Source organism: Triturus cristatus, chromosome 5_1 (assembly GCF_964204655.1).
Source record: "Triturus cristatus chromosome 5_1, aTriCri1.1, whole genome shotgun sequence".
NCBI lineage: Eukaryota > Metazoa > Chordata > Amphibia > Caudata > Salamandridae > Triturus > Triturus cristatus.
In genome coordinates, this window is record NC_140587.1 from 985,829,418 (window position 1) to 985,842,472 (window position 13,055).

General features: G+C 50.4%; 1 non-coding gene and 1 pseudogene across 1 annotated transcript; both read right to left on the reverse strand.

Moving 5' to 3' along the window:
* Nucleotides 1-7,274: 7,274 nt before the first annotated feature.
* On the reverse strand, nt 7,275-11,728 carry LOC146832750 (28S ribosomal RNA; annotated as a pseudogene).
* Nucleotides 11,729-12,170: 442 nt separating this feature from the next.
* Nucleotides 12,171-12,324, reverse strand: LOC146832751 (5.8S ribosomal RNA). Its single transcript, XR_014961617.1, has one exon. It is a non-coding gene; the product is annotated as a 5.8S ribosomal RNA (ribosomal RNA).
* Nucleotides 12,325-13,055: the final 731 nt, after the last annotated feature.

A 13,055-nucleotide genomic window follows, 5' to 3' on the forward strand; every position in this document is an offset into this window, starting at 1 on the left:
CCTGCCTCCCACCTGCAGTATAAAATACATTAAAAAAGCAATTTTCAAATAACCTTACCTTATCGGCGGCGTCCCTGGGCTTCCAGCCGTCTCAATCGTTTCTTCTTCTGGGAACTGCGCATGTGAGGGAGCCCGCGCACGCGCCTTCCTGCTGAGGAATGCGCATGCGTGGGCTCCCGCGCATGCGCAGTTCCCAGAAGAAACCGCGATGGAGACGGATGGAAGCCTGGGGATGCCGCCGATAAGGTAAGGTTATTTGAATGTTGCTTTTTAAATTTATTTAATACTGCGGGCGGGCGGCGGGCGGGAGGCCAACTTCCGTTACGCCCGAGTGTGCGGAGATTTGCCTTGTTTCTCTGCCTATATCGCGGAAGGGCAAATCTCCGCACATTCCGTGGGCAGAACGGAGTTGTCCGCCCACCCTTTATATATATATATATATTACCTACTGGCGGTCGCCAGTAGGTAGTTATAGTTAGGACCCCTTTTCCATAGGAAAACCTCAACATTCTATTTTGAATAACTTTGGCGCCGGTCGATGAATCCTCGCGAATTTCTCAAAATAGGTGGGGCGCTACGCTCCGCTCCTACCCTGAAAGTCTCGGGGGGATTTGTCAAGCGGGGGCTGAGATAAAAGGGGGGTCCCAAAACACGTTTTTCCCATGCATTTTTCCATAGGACCTTTAGAACGAGCTACAGCCCGAACGGCTGAACAGAATTACTAGAAATTTGGCAGAGAGGTAGTCCCTAGGTCAAGGAAGTGCCTTTTGTAGGTTTGGTGTAAATCTGTTCAGTAGATTCTGAGAAAATAGCCTTTAAATCAATATATATATCTGAGCCCGCTTACGGTACGCTTACCGTACGCTTACCGTAAGCGTACGGTGGCGTGCGCGAGCGCGATTCTGATTGGCTCTTAGATCTTAGTAAACATTCGAATCGGCCGAAACCAGGAAGCGGCGGCCGCCATTTTGTCTCTCGCACTGAGTGTTGTTTATCAAACAAGATGGCCAAAAACATGTTACGGGGCTGTTTTGACAACTCCCTCCCACATAGTCATGTTGAGGGAGTCCCCAAACATCCCCCAAGAGCAAAAACGGTTTTATTTTTTTTTCGGCAATTTCGCCGAGTACGCTTACCGTACGCTTACCGTAAGCGTACGGTAAAAAAAAAAAAAAAAAAAAAAACACTATCCACACTTACCCCACCCCCTGTGCTTTTGGTGGCCGTAGGCCACCAAATGTACAGGGCTTATTAATAGGTAAAAAAAACTAAATTTTGGCAACATGAAATTATAAAATCGAAATAAAAAAAACACTATCCACATTGACCCCACCCCCTGTGCTTTTGGTGGCCGAAGGCCACCAAATGTACAGGGCTTATTAAAGTTGATAAAAACCGTGCACGGAACGAACTGCGTTAAGTGGGCGCGCACGCCTCGAATGGCGTAAAGTAACTTAGCATTTAAAAAACCGTACAAATTCACTGAAAAAACCATAGGTTTCACACACGTTATAGTTAGGAATTAGCATTTAAAAAACCTTGCAAATTCACTGAAAAAACCATAGGTTTCACACATGTTATAGTTAGCGGAAATTTTACTGATAAAAAACCAGTGAAATTGCCCCGTTATAGTTAGTGCTGGCAACTATAACTCACGCGACCGCAATCTTCTGCTGATGACATATGTGTCTTTATGAAAAAAAAATATTTGTAATATATGTATAGCTAAAAATGTATGGAAGAAGACATGGGCAAATAAGTGTCTAAATACAGTATTAGCATCAGCAGAGGATTGCGGTCGCGTGAGTTATAGTTGCCAGCACTAACTATAACGGGGCAATTTCACTGGTTTTTTATCAGTAAAATTTCCGCTAACTATAACATGTGTGAAACCTATGGTTTTTTCAGTGAATATATATATATATATATATATATATATATATATATATATATATATATATTCACTGAAAAAACCATAGGTTTCATGCACGTTATAGTTAGGAATTGGCATTTAAAAAACCTTTGAAATTCACTGAAAAAACCAAAGGTTTCAGGGGCATTATAGTTAGGAATCGGCATTTAAAAAACCTTAGAAATTCACTGAAAAAACCATAGGTTTCAGGGGCGTTATAGTTAGCTGGACTTTTCACTCGTACAAAACCCTAGAAATTCCCCTGTTATAGTTAGTTCAGCTAACTATAACTCGCGCCCCCACAATGCACTGCTGATGACATCACATATTACATCACTCATGAAATGCTCAGTGACATCACTGATGACATCACTGAAGACATCTCAAATGACATCACTGATGACATCACTGATGACGTCATCCATGTGATAAATTAGTGCATCTTCTCACACCCTAATATAACCTTTGATACACCGACTCAAAATTTCAGTCGGCCATTCTCAAAACCATAGATACTCCAATACCAATAACTGCATACCTACTCATTGACTCTTAGGTCTACATATACCTCCACTCACTCACCTGTACAGTCACTCATACTTACAGTCACTCTGTACAGGACTATCCTATGCATTTATACACCTATATAGACACTCACACACCGCCAATCATCCATTGAGGTACTGACACACCTAGTCAGTTGTGCAAACAATTAAACACAGTCTAATTTACTCACCTATACAGTTAAACACACTCAAGTTCACTTTCTCATAAAAATACTAACAAATTCGGACACTCTTATACAATTACTAATACAAGCACACACTCATCCATACAGGCAGTCTCACAATCACACACTCTCACATATACCCACTTATATACTCTTACACACATATATACTGCCTTTCACATATGTAGTTACTGACACATGTACAACTGAGATATACATTCAATCACTAACACACTCATACATACACTCATCCAACCATACAGTCCATCACAGTTGCACTCTTAAAACCATGCACCATAGAATCACCCACTCACACATCTATGCAAAGAGTCACACACACCCTACCCACACAAACACTCAGGCTCCCGTACAGATACTCAGACAACCAATCAATAACCCATATAGACACTCATATAAATATTCACAAAACCATGCAGCCACTTATACACCAACACACAGACACATACAGACATTCACCCAGTTTAGTCACTAGTCTGCAGTAAGATACATTTAATGACTCACTTATAGAGTCAGTTACGCACCTAGAAAATCACCCATTCACACACTTATACACCCACTCATTCTTCCATAGGCCTTTCACTATAAATATATAAAACATATTTAAACTTTTAAGAAAAACACACATTCACTGTATGACGTCATCAGTGATGTCATCAGTGATGTCATTTGAGATGTCATCAGTGATGTCATCAGTGATGTCACTGACCATGTCATGAGTGATGTAATATGTGACGTCATCAGCAGTGCATTGCGGGGGCGCGAGTTATAGTTAGCTAAACTAACTATAACAGGGGAATTTCTAGTGTTTTGTACGAGTGAAAAATCCAGCTAACCATAACGCCCCTGAAACCTATGTTTTTTTCAGTGAATTTCTAAGGTTTTTTAAATGCCGATTCCTAACTATAACGCCCCTGAAACCTTTTTTTTTTTCAGTGAATTTCAAAGGCTTTTTAAATGCCAATTCCTAACTATAACGTGCATGAAACCTATGGTTTTTTCAGCGAATATATATATATATATATATATATATCACACCACAAAGAAAACACCTCAAATGATCAAAGCCACTGGCTAAACATCACAGTGGCAATAACCACAACACAATGATCAAAGCCACTGGTTAAACATCACAGTGGCAATAACCACAACTCAATGATCAAAGCCACTGGCTAAACATCACAATGGCAATAACCATAACTTAATACATCACCTGGTGCAAACACTACATCTGCATCTTAGCCCACCTCTGGCCGGGGAGGTTTTCACAGCCGGGGTTCAGAGCTCAGCAACCAGTGTCCACTCTCCGAGATAGACGCGTCCGCCCTCGCTCGGATTCCAAACTCCCATTTCCTCAGTCTGCAACCCTCAGCTTTAAACACACTAGAAGATTTGTGAAAGACCTCCTCCCAGTGCCAGAGGAATTTTACCAGAACTGGCCATGTTCCAAGCAAGCATCCCCATGGCAGTAAGGAGCTCTCACGTCCCTTCCTCCATTCACACATCTTCCAGCCTCTATCTTGACGAAGATCCCACCAGGCCTTCCAGATTACATTAAACAAAATCAATCGCTAGAAAAACAGAAAGACCTTGAATGTGAATAACCCAAGCAGAAAAACTGCAGAAAGGAAAAGAAAGGGAAAAAGGATGACATGAGACCATGTCAAAGCCAATAGTAAGCACTCATAATTCTCATAACCCAATCAACTTGTAAGCACTGCAGTGCACACACAGAAAAGCTGCAGCAAGGCAGAGTCAGAAAACAAGATGACATGAGGCCATGTCAAAGCCAATAGTAAGAACTTATAATTCACATAAGCCAAACAACACTATACACATTTCTGCACAACTGCTTATAGCATCACATACTTTATCTCTCAATGTCCCATAGCATCACATACTTTATCTCTCAATGTACAACACAGAGCACATGTGTGCACCACTGGTCACAACACTGCACTTCGAGACCAAAGAGTACATTCCACACCTCTCTCTCCCTCTCTCACCTTCAAATGCACATCCCACACCTTCTGTTCTTGGCAAGACTGTTCTACTCCGTGACAGCTCCCACTGAACGACAGCAAGATTACAAGAAAGAAGAGAAGCAGGTATATGCAGGACCATCCTATATTAAGGCTACGGTAAAATAACACACTAAAGTCAGTTACAATGGTGGTAGTCAGAGGTCAACGTAGGGTGTCAAACCACAAGAGTGCGTCTTTCACTACACACTTCAAGAGCCTGTTTCAGCTTCCTGGAGGCATGGGAGCACTCAGAGTCAAACCACATCGGTCCTAGGTGCTGTAAATACCTACCCAGGGCCTGTAGTAGATTCACTATAGCGCTGGACATGCTTCTAAAGGCCTCCATGATGTCCAATGGGGTAGCCTCACTATATAAACAGGTGGCAAATTCCCTATGACATTGGGCTAAAAGGGACTCATGGAACTGCTCCGTGACAATTTGACCACACTTCAGTCTCCTCTCCCCTTCCACAACTTTTAAAGGAACCCCCAAGGCCTTATTTACTGGGGCCATCCTGTCGAGATGCACCGGATTGTGGTCTCTGTGTGCGCACACCTTGATTGAGAAGTCCTGGATGAGAGAAACAAAATGGTGTAAAGACAAAGATGAAGTTGATGAAAGTCTCGCACCCTCTCCTGGTGAAGGTGGCAGTAATGTCAGTTTTATCCGGTGGCAGCTTGTTCATGGCAGACGTTAGGTCAAATTAATGCAAGATAGCGTTAAGTGTGGTGCCCTAAGGGTAATGTTCCACGTGCAAACCAGCTTGACTGTCGCATTCCATGACTTTCACTCCGTGCCTGATTTTTCCACACATGTGGATATTAATGTCCCCTGCTATAAGGTGGTAATGGTAGCTCTGTCCTCGCATAGTGATTCTCCTCAATACAGACCCCAGCCTTGTAATGCTACATGCTTCCATTTGGGCGACTCCCACATTATAAAAGTTTAAGAGCAGGAGCTTGCTCTTTCCCCTGGATAATAGCATCACATGTAGGGTGGAGGAGGTGTGGGGCAGTGTAACGGAGCTGTCTCGGACTGTTACCAGGCCCCCTTGGCTCGTACCTGAACAGAGGGGGTAGCTGGTACAAAGAATTTTTTTTACCCTTCCAGATAAAATCTATTCTCAACAGCCCATGTTTCCTGAAGGCAGATCGTTTGACAAAGAATAACCAATCAGGATCCTCCGTCTTATTTGCAAGCCCTGCAATATTCAAGGAGATAAACTTACACCCCTTACACTCATGGGGTCCCGGTTCCAGGGACCGTGGCTCCCCCTGTGGTGGAAGAATGTCTCGATCCTGGGAGCCAACACACCGTCAATCACAACCTTCGAATTAGCCCAGTGGCGTGAACCTGTTTGCCAAGCTTACTCCTGTCATCGCCTCCTGTGCCAGTGCTGGTGACCCTTCTCGTAGGGGGGGGCAGAAAAACTCTGAGGGGTGGAATCGGAGATAGGGACAGTCACCGAGCGGCCAATTCAATTTCCTTGTCCGAGACCCCAACAGCTTGCTGCAGGAAAGCGTCCATCGTGGTCACTGTGTTCAGGGAATCTTATGGAATAGGCCCCACCACCGCTGCCCTACGTTTGCGCAATTCAATAATGTTAGAACAAAATTGGCCCAACTAAACACAGCAGCTGCCAACAGATGCCAACAAACACCCTGCAAGACGGCTGCCAGCTAGCAGGTTGACTGAGTAAAATTATGTAGGTCCCTCAAAAATCCGTTCCACTACAAGCACGACTGCAAGGTGTGATGTGACCAACAGGTTAAACACGTAGCCTGCACACCGGTAAAATAAAAAATGGGGCTCCTACCTGCACATACCACCAGATACAAAGCCCAATGCCCTAGATGGATTATGTAGGTCCAAATCAACAACCCAAATCCCAGGCTCTAAAGTTGGAGAAGAGAAAAATCAAGAGGGGGGCCCTGCCCTGCCCAGCCCAACCCAGCCTCCTCCGGGTGCAGACAGGCACGCCCTTGGCTCAGGCTTCACCTGGGCACTGCCCACATGTGTCCTGTGCCACAGGAGATGTCCAGCACCTTTATGGTGTGTGGCACGGGTCAGTTGGGGGCTGGCTCTTCCTCCTCAATGGCCAGGGGTTGGATGTGGGACACCGAGTCATTGGCGCCCTCAACAGGTAGGCAGCAAAGAGGGCGGTAAGAAATGTACAAAAGCGTGCCACTTACACAAGGAAATTTCCTTTTCTCATGCTCCATGCCATTTATTATTGTGATCTGCTGCAATTTTGTTGTATAGGATACCAGCCTTGAGTTCTACCTATTTTTATGTTATGTGTCTTGTATATGCCTTTACATGTCTGGAAGCCACTCCAGCAGCAGACACAATTTTGACCCACAATAATGAACATACTAGTCAATAAGACAATTTTATGCCAGGAACATAATAATATTGTCTCCTTTTTGTCTCCTGACAGGTTGGAAAGCCAACATCAGCAAAGTAGGTACCACTCAAAGGGCACCACTTTTGACACATTTGTGGGGTCGGAAGATTCACCCACTATTCCTGTCCTGAAGAAGAGCCACAGATCAACCTGACCACTAGGGGCGTGAAACATGTTGACTGACTAGAGTTGGACCCAAAAGAGGGATCTCACATCAGACTAATAGGGTACTTTATGACCCCATTGGTAGCATTTACCTTTAAAGATTTCTAATCTTACAGGGCGGACCAGTTATTAAAAGTAGTTGGTAGCCTCCCTGACCAGTTTTAAACCACATCATCACACGAGAAACCACCCCACCTAAACTCTACCTTGCATTCATCATACGGCATTCCAATAAAAGATCTCCACCAAAGTGACCCTTCGGGGGACCCTTTGGGCATTGTAGCGCCGGCCCAACAAGAAGCAATAGCCCTATTATGAAGCATGACATCCCTTTGGGATGTGTGAGGGCAACATGAAACAGTACTGCTGACTGCCACCATGCATATGCCAGAGTCCTGCAACAACACATCATCAGTAGGGCAAAACTAACCTGTCTCACGGCGGTCTAAACCCAGCTCACGTTCCCTATTAGTGGGTGAACAATCCAACGCTTGGTGAATTCTGCTTCACAATGATAGGAAGAGCTGACATCGAAGGATCAAAAAGCGACGTCGCTATGAACGCTTGGCAGCCACGAGCCAGTTATCCCTGTGGTAACTTTTCTGACACCTCCTGCTAGAAATCCAAAAAGTCAGAAGGATCGTGAGGCCCCGCTTTCACGGTCTGCATTCATACTGAAAATCGAGATCAAGCTAGCTTTTGCTCTTCTGCTCTGCGGGAGGTTTCTGTCCTCCCTGACCTCGCCTTAGGACACCTGCATTATCATTTGACAGGTGTACCACCCCAGTCAAATTCCCCACCTGCCACTGTCCCCGGAGCGGGTCATGCCCAGCGGGTGCCGGGCGCTCAGAGCCAGAAGCGAGAGTCCCACAGGGCTCGCCCCACTGCCTCACTGGGTAAGTGAAAAAACGATCAAAGTAGTGGTATTTCACCGGTGGCCCGAGGGCCTCCCACTAATCCTACACCTCTCATGTCTCTTCACAGTGCCAGGCTAGAATCAAGCTCAACAGGGCCCTTCTTTCCCCGCTGATTCCGCCAAACCCGTTACCTTGGCTGTGGTTTCGCTAGATAGTAGGTAGGGACAGTGGGAATCTCGTTCATCCATTCATGCGCGTCACTAATTAGATGACGAGGCATTTGGCTATTTTGTACCACCATGCGGTGGCTCATTCTGGGTTATTATTATGCTGCCCATCAGCGCCAAACGGCCTTGCTTACAACGACGCTCGCTCCGAGAGGTATGGCCACTATGAAAGCAACCTCACTGGAGCTGGGAAGCGGGTGATGGTTTGTCATAAACAGCCGAGCTTCATACAACGCTCACTCTGGAGTATAGCTACAAAAGCTGTCCTCACTGGAGCTGAGAAGCCTGAGATATTAGGTTTGTGTGTCATGTCCGGTATGGAGGTATTCGATTTTGTGAAAAGACAGTGCCTCCTTCGCCATCTTAGCGGGGTTTTGTTTCACCAGGAACTACCCCATCTGGTAATGTGTTCGTTTGCTTCGCCATTTCTCACTATCAGGCTAGGCCAGTGATAGACCATCTTTGGGCTTACCCCATAGACTTCCCTCCGCAGAGTCCAGTACTATGTAGGCAGTGACCGGCGGGACCACAGTTTGGTAAAGGCCACTATGACCGAGAAAGGTTAAGAGAGTCATAGTTATACCCGCTCGCCATTTCTCACTCCCAGGCTAGGCCTGCAAAAGACCTTGTTTAGCCTGCCTCCAGAGACTTCCCTCCGCAGAGTCCAGTACAAAGGAGGCAGTTTAATGGCGGGACCACGAGGAGGTAAAGGCCGCTATGACTGAGAAAGGTTAAGAGAGTCATAGTTACTCCCGCCGTTTACCCGCGCTTCATTGAATTTCTTCACTTTGACATTCAGAGCACTGGGCAGAAAGCACATCACGTCAACACCCACCTCGGGCCTTCGCGATGCTTTGTTTTAATTAAACAGTCTGATTCCCCTGGTCCGCACCAGTTCTAAGTCAGCTGCTAGGCGCCGGCCGAGGCAGAACGCTGGCCCCGCGCCCCCGTGGAGGGGGCACCGGGAGAGGTGACCACCGCAGCTGGGGTGATCCACAGGAAGGGCCTGGCTCGCGTCCAGAGTCGCCGCCCCCCCCGAGGGAGGCGCCTTGTCCAGCCGTGGCGCACGCCCAGCCCCGCTTCGCACCCCAGCCCGACCGACCCAGTCCTTAGAGCCAATCATTATCCCAAAGTTACGGATCTGACTTGCCAACTTCCCTTACATACATTGTTCCAACATGCCAGAGGCATTTCACCTTGGAGACCTGTTGCGGATATTGGTACGGCCCAGCACAAGATTTACACCATCTCCCCCAGATTTTCAAGGACCAGTGAGAGCTCACCGGACGCTGCCGGAACCGCAATGCTTTCCAAGGCTCGGGCCCCTCTCTCAGGGCGAACCCATTCCAGGGCACCCTGCCCTTCACAAAGAAAAGAGAACTCTCCCCGGGGCTTGTGCCGGCCTCTCTGGGATTGTTTGCGTTACCGCACTGGATGCCGCGAGGGCGCCCGTCTCCACCACTCTGGGTTCGGGATCTGAACCCAACTCCCTTTTGATCGGTCGAGGGCAACGGAGGCCATCGCCCGTCCCTTCCGAACAGCGCTCGCCCACCTCTTAGGACCGACTGACCCATGTTCAACTGCTGTTCACATGAAACCCTTCTCCAATTCGGCCTTCAAAATTCTCATTTGAATATTTGCTACTAACACCAAGATCTGCACCTGCGGCGGCTCCACCCAGGCCCTCGCCTCGGGCTTCCATGCATACTGCAGCGGCCCTCCTACTCGTCGCGGCTTAGCCCCCGCGGCTCTCAGCACCGGCGGCGGCCAGGTATAGGACCGACGCTCCAGCGTCATCCATTTTCAGGGCTAGTTGATTCGGCAGGTGCGTTGTTACACACTGCTTAGCGGATTTTGACTTCCATGGCCACCGTCTTGCTGTCTATATCAACCTACACCTTTTCTGGGGTCTAATGAGCGCCGGCATCGGGCGCCTTAACCCGACGTTCGGTTCATCCCGCAATGCCAGTTCTGCTTACCAAAGGTGGCCCACTAGGCACTCGCATTCCACGCCCGGCTCCACACCAGTGAGCCAGGCTACTTACCTATTTCAAGTTTGAGAATAGGTTGAGATCGTTTCGGCCCCAAGATCTCAAATCATTCGCTTTACCAGCTAAAACTGGGGGCTTCGAGCACCAGCTATCCTGAGGGAAACTTTGGAGGGAACCAGCTACTAGATGGTTCGATTAGTCTTTCGCCCCTATACCCAGGTCGGATGACCGATTTGCACGTCAGGACCGCTACGGACCTCCACCAGTGTTTCCTCTGACTTCGCCCTGCCCAGGCATTTTTCACCATCTTTCGGGTCCTATCACGCACGCTCATGCTCCACCTCCCTGACAGAGCGGGCAAGACGTGCCGGTGGTGCGCCCACTGCTGGAAGCGCAGTGGAATCCCACCTCAGCCGGCCTGCGCCGGCCCTCTCCTTCATTGCACCACAGGGTTTCGCTCAGCCCTCCAACTCGCGCATGTGTTAGACTCCTTGGTCCGTGTTTCAAGACGGGTCGGGTGGGTAACCAACATCACCGCAGACCCCTGGCACCCGGCATGGGCCTCCCTGCCCAGCGGCGCGACGTGGTCGGGGCGCAGTGAGAACAATTCTCCCCAGTCGACAGTCGCACCGGGAGTACGGGGCCCCGTCCGCCCTACAACCGCCCCGGCGTGCCCCAAGGGGCGGCCGGGAATGGTTGCCCGGAGGAGGGCACGGAGGAAGTCAAATCTTCCTCGGCCCCGCAGACACTGTGAAGCTGCTGCCTGGGGGGCTGAAACACCCTCCGCCTGAGCAGAGTGCCACATGCCACCCTGAAGCCTTCCCAACCGACCCGGAACCAGTCGCGGCGCACTGCCGCGGAGGAAATGCGCCCTGCGCCGGTCCCTCGGAGAGGTTCTGGAACTCCCGGGCCACCGACCTTCCCGCCGTGTTGTATCCTCCGGGCAGACTGCACGGACTCCACCCGTTTACCTCTCGACGGTTTCACGCCCTCTTGAACTCTCTCTCCAAAGTTCTTTTCAACTTTCCCTTACGGTACTTGTTGGCTATCGGTCTTGCGCCCACATTTAGCCTTAGATGGAGTTTGCCATCCACTTTGGGCTGCATTCCCAAGCAACCCGACTCCGAGAAGACCCGATCCCGGGGTGCCAGGAGCTGCTACCGGCCTAACACTGTCTGCGGGGTGAGCCTCGATCAGAAGGACTTGGGCCCCCTGAGCGACTCCGGGGAGTCGGTCTTCTGTACACCACATTTCCCGTGCCTGCCGCCGGGCGGGGAATCAGCGCTGGGCTCCTCCCTCTTCACTCACCATTACTGGGGGAATCCTGGTTAGTTTCTTTTCCTCCGCTTAGTAATATGCTTAAATTCAGCGGGTCGCCACGTCTGATCTGAGGTCGTAGTCGGTAGAAAAACACCAGAGCATTGGGGGGAGCTACTGGGGAGGCCAGGCCCCTGCCGGAGCAGAGGCCTGACGTCCCGGCAGCACGTGTGCCTTCTTTCCCCAGATCGGATCTGGAGCGGGTTAGCCCTCCCCGGGAAGACGGCCGCGGAGGTGGGCGCCTGAGGCGTGTGCGCGCAGGCAGCCAGTGGGACACCACAGACAGCCGCGCACAGCACGCAGCCAGGCGCCCCAGGACGGGCCCGGGTCGGACCGGTCGCCTGGCCCCTTCTTGGGGGCCAGGCACGCCGGTGGCATACCTCTTATGCAGGACCCAGCAAGGGACCCTGCCACGGGCGATCAGGGGGGTCTGACCTTGTGGGGGACAAAGGGAAACGGAGCTAACCCTGCGCCGGCCCCAGCCGCGTCCCGGGAAAGCCTCGGGGTGATTGACAATCGAGCCACCCTCAGAAAGGCATAGCCCCAGGAGGAACCCGACGCCGCAAGGTGCGTTCGAAGTGTTGATGATCAATGTGTCCTGCAATTCACACTAATTCTCGAGGCTAGCTGCATTCTTCACCAATGCGCGAGCCAAGTGATCCACCACCAACAGTCACAGGCAACTTTTCGAAAACGTTCGTCCTCCTGCGGGAAGGCGACACCGTCTGTCTACCGCCCGTGCAGCAAGATGGCCCGGGCGCCCCGTTCAAGGCTTCCCCTCTGGGAGTCAGTCTGCACCATTAGGTGAAAAAAAACGTTACTAGGCGCTCGGCCCTGGAGTCCCCCCCACCCACCTGCCAGAGAGGAAGGGGGCTCTCAGAGCAGGCAGCCCGCAGCCGACAGTCCCTCCCGGAGTAACCCAGGAGGGACAGCGCAAGTCTTCAAACCCCTCAGCCCAGCCACGCGGGACCGGGTTGAACCGGGTACCTGGCAACAAGGGAGGGTCGCCCCACCTGCACATCAGCTGTCCGTCGCCTGGCGGCCCTGAGCCGTGCTGGTGGACTGGTGATTAGTCCACCTCGCCCAGGTCAAAAGCCCTCGGCCCCTTCTCTTCCATGCTGCCCTGCCACACGAGAAGGGCCGCTCCTCGGTCACCCGGAACCCAGTCGGGCCAGGACTCGGGTGCGGGAGGGCCCAGCCGGCGGCAGGTTCTTTCGGGGGTGGGGCGGTACCAGCCTGGGGATGCACCGCCATTCGGTTCCCCCTAACTGCAGGAGTCATCCCGGGTGAGCTTGGGTTCTGTCTCGGGAGGTCCTACCACTGAGCCCCTCCCAGGAAAGGGACAGGAGATGGGGGCCGCCCACGTCCCGGGTCCCTCACGCGTTGGTCATGCCCTCCCCGGGTGA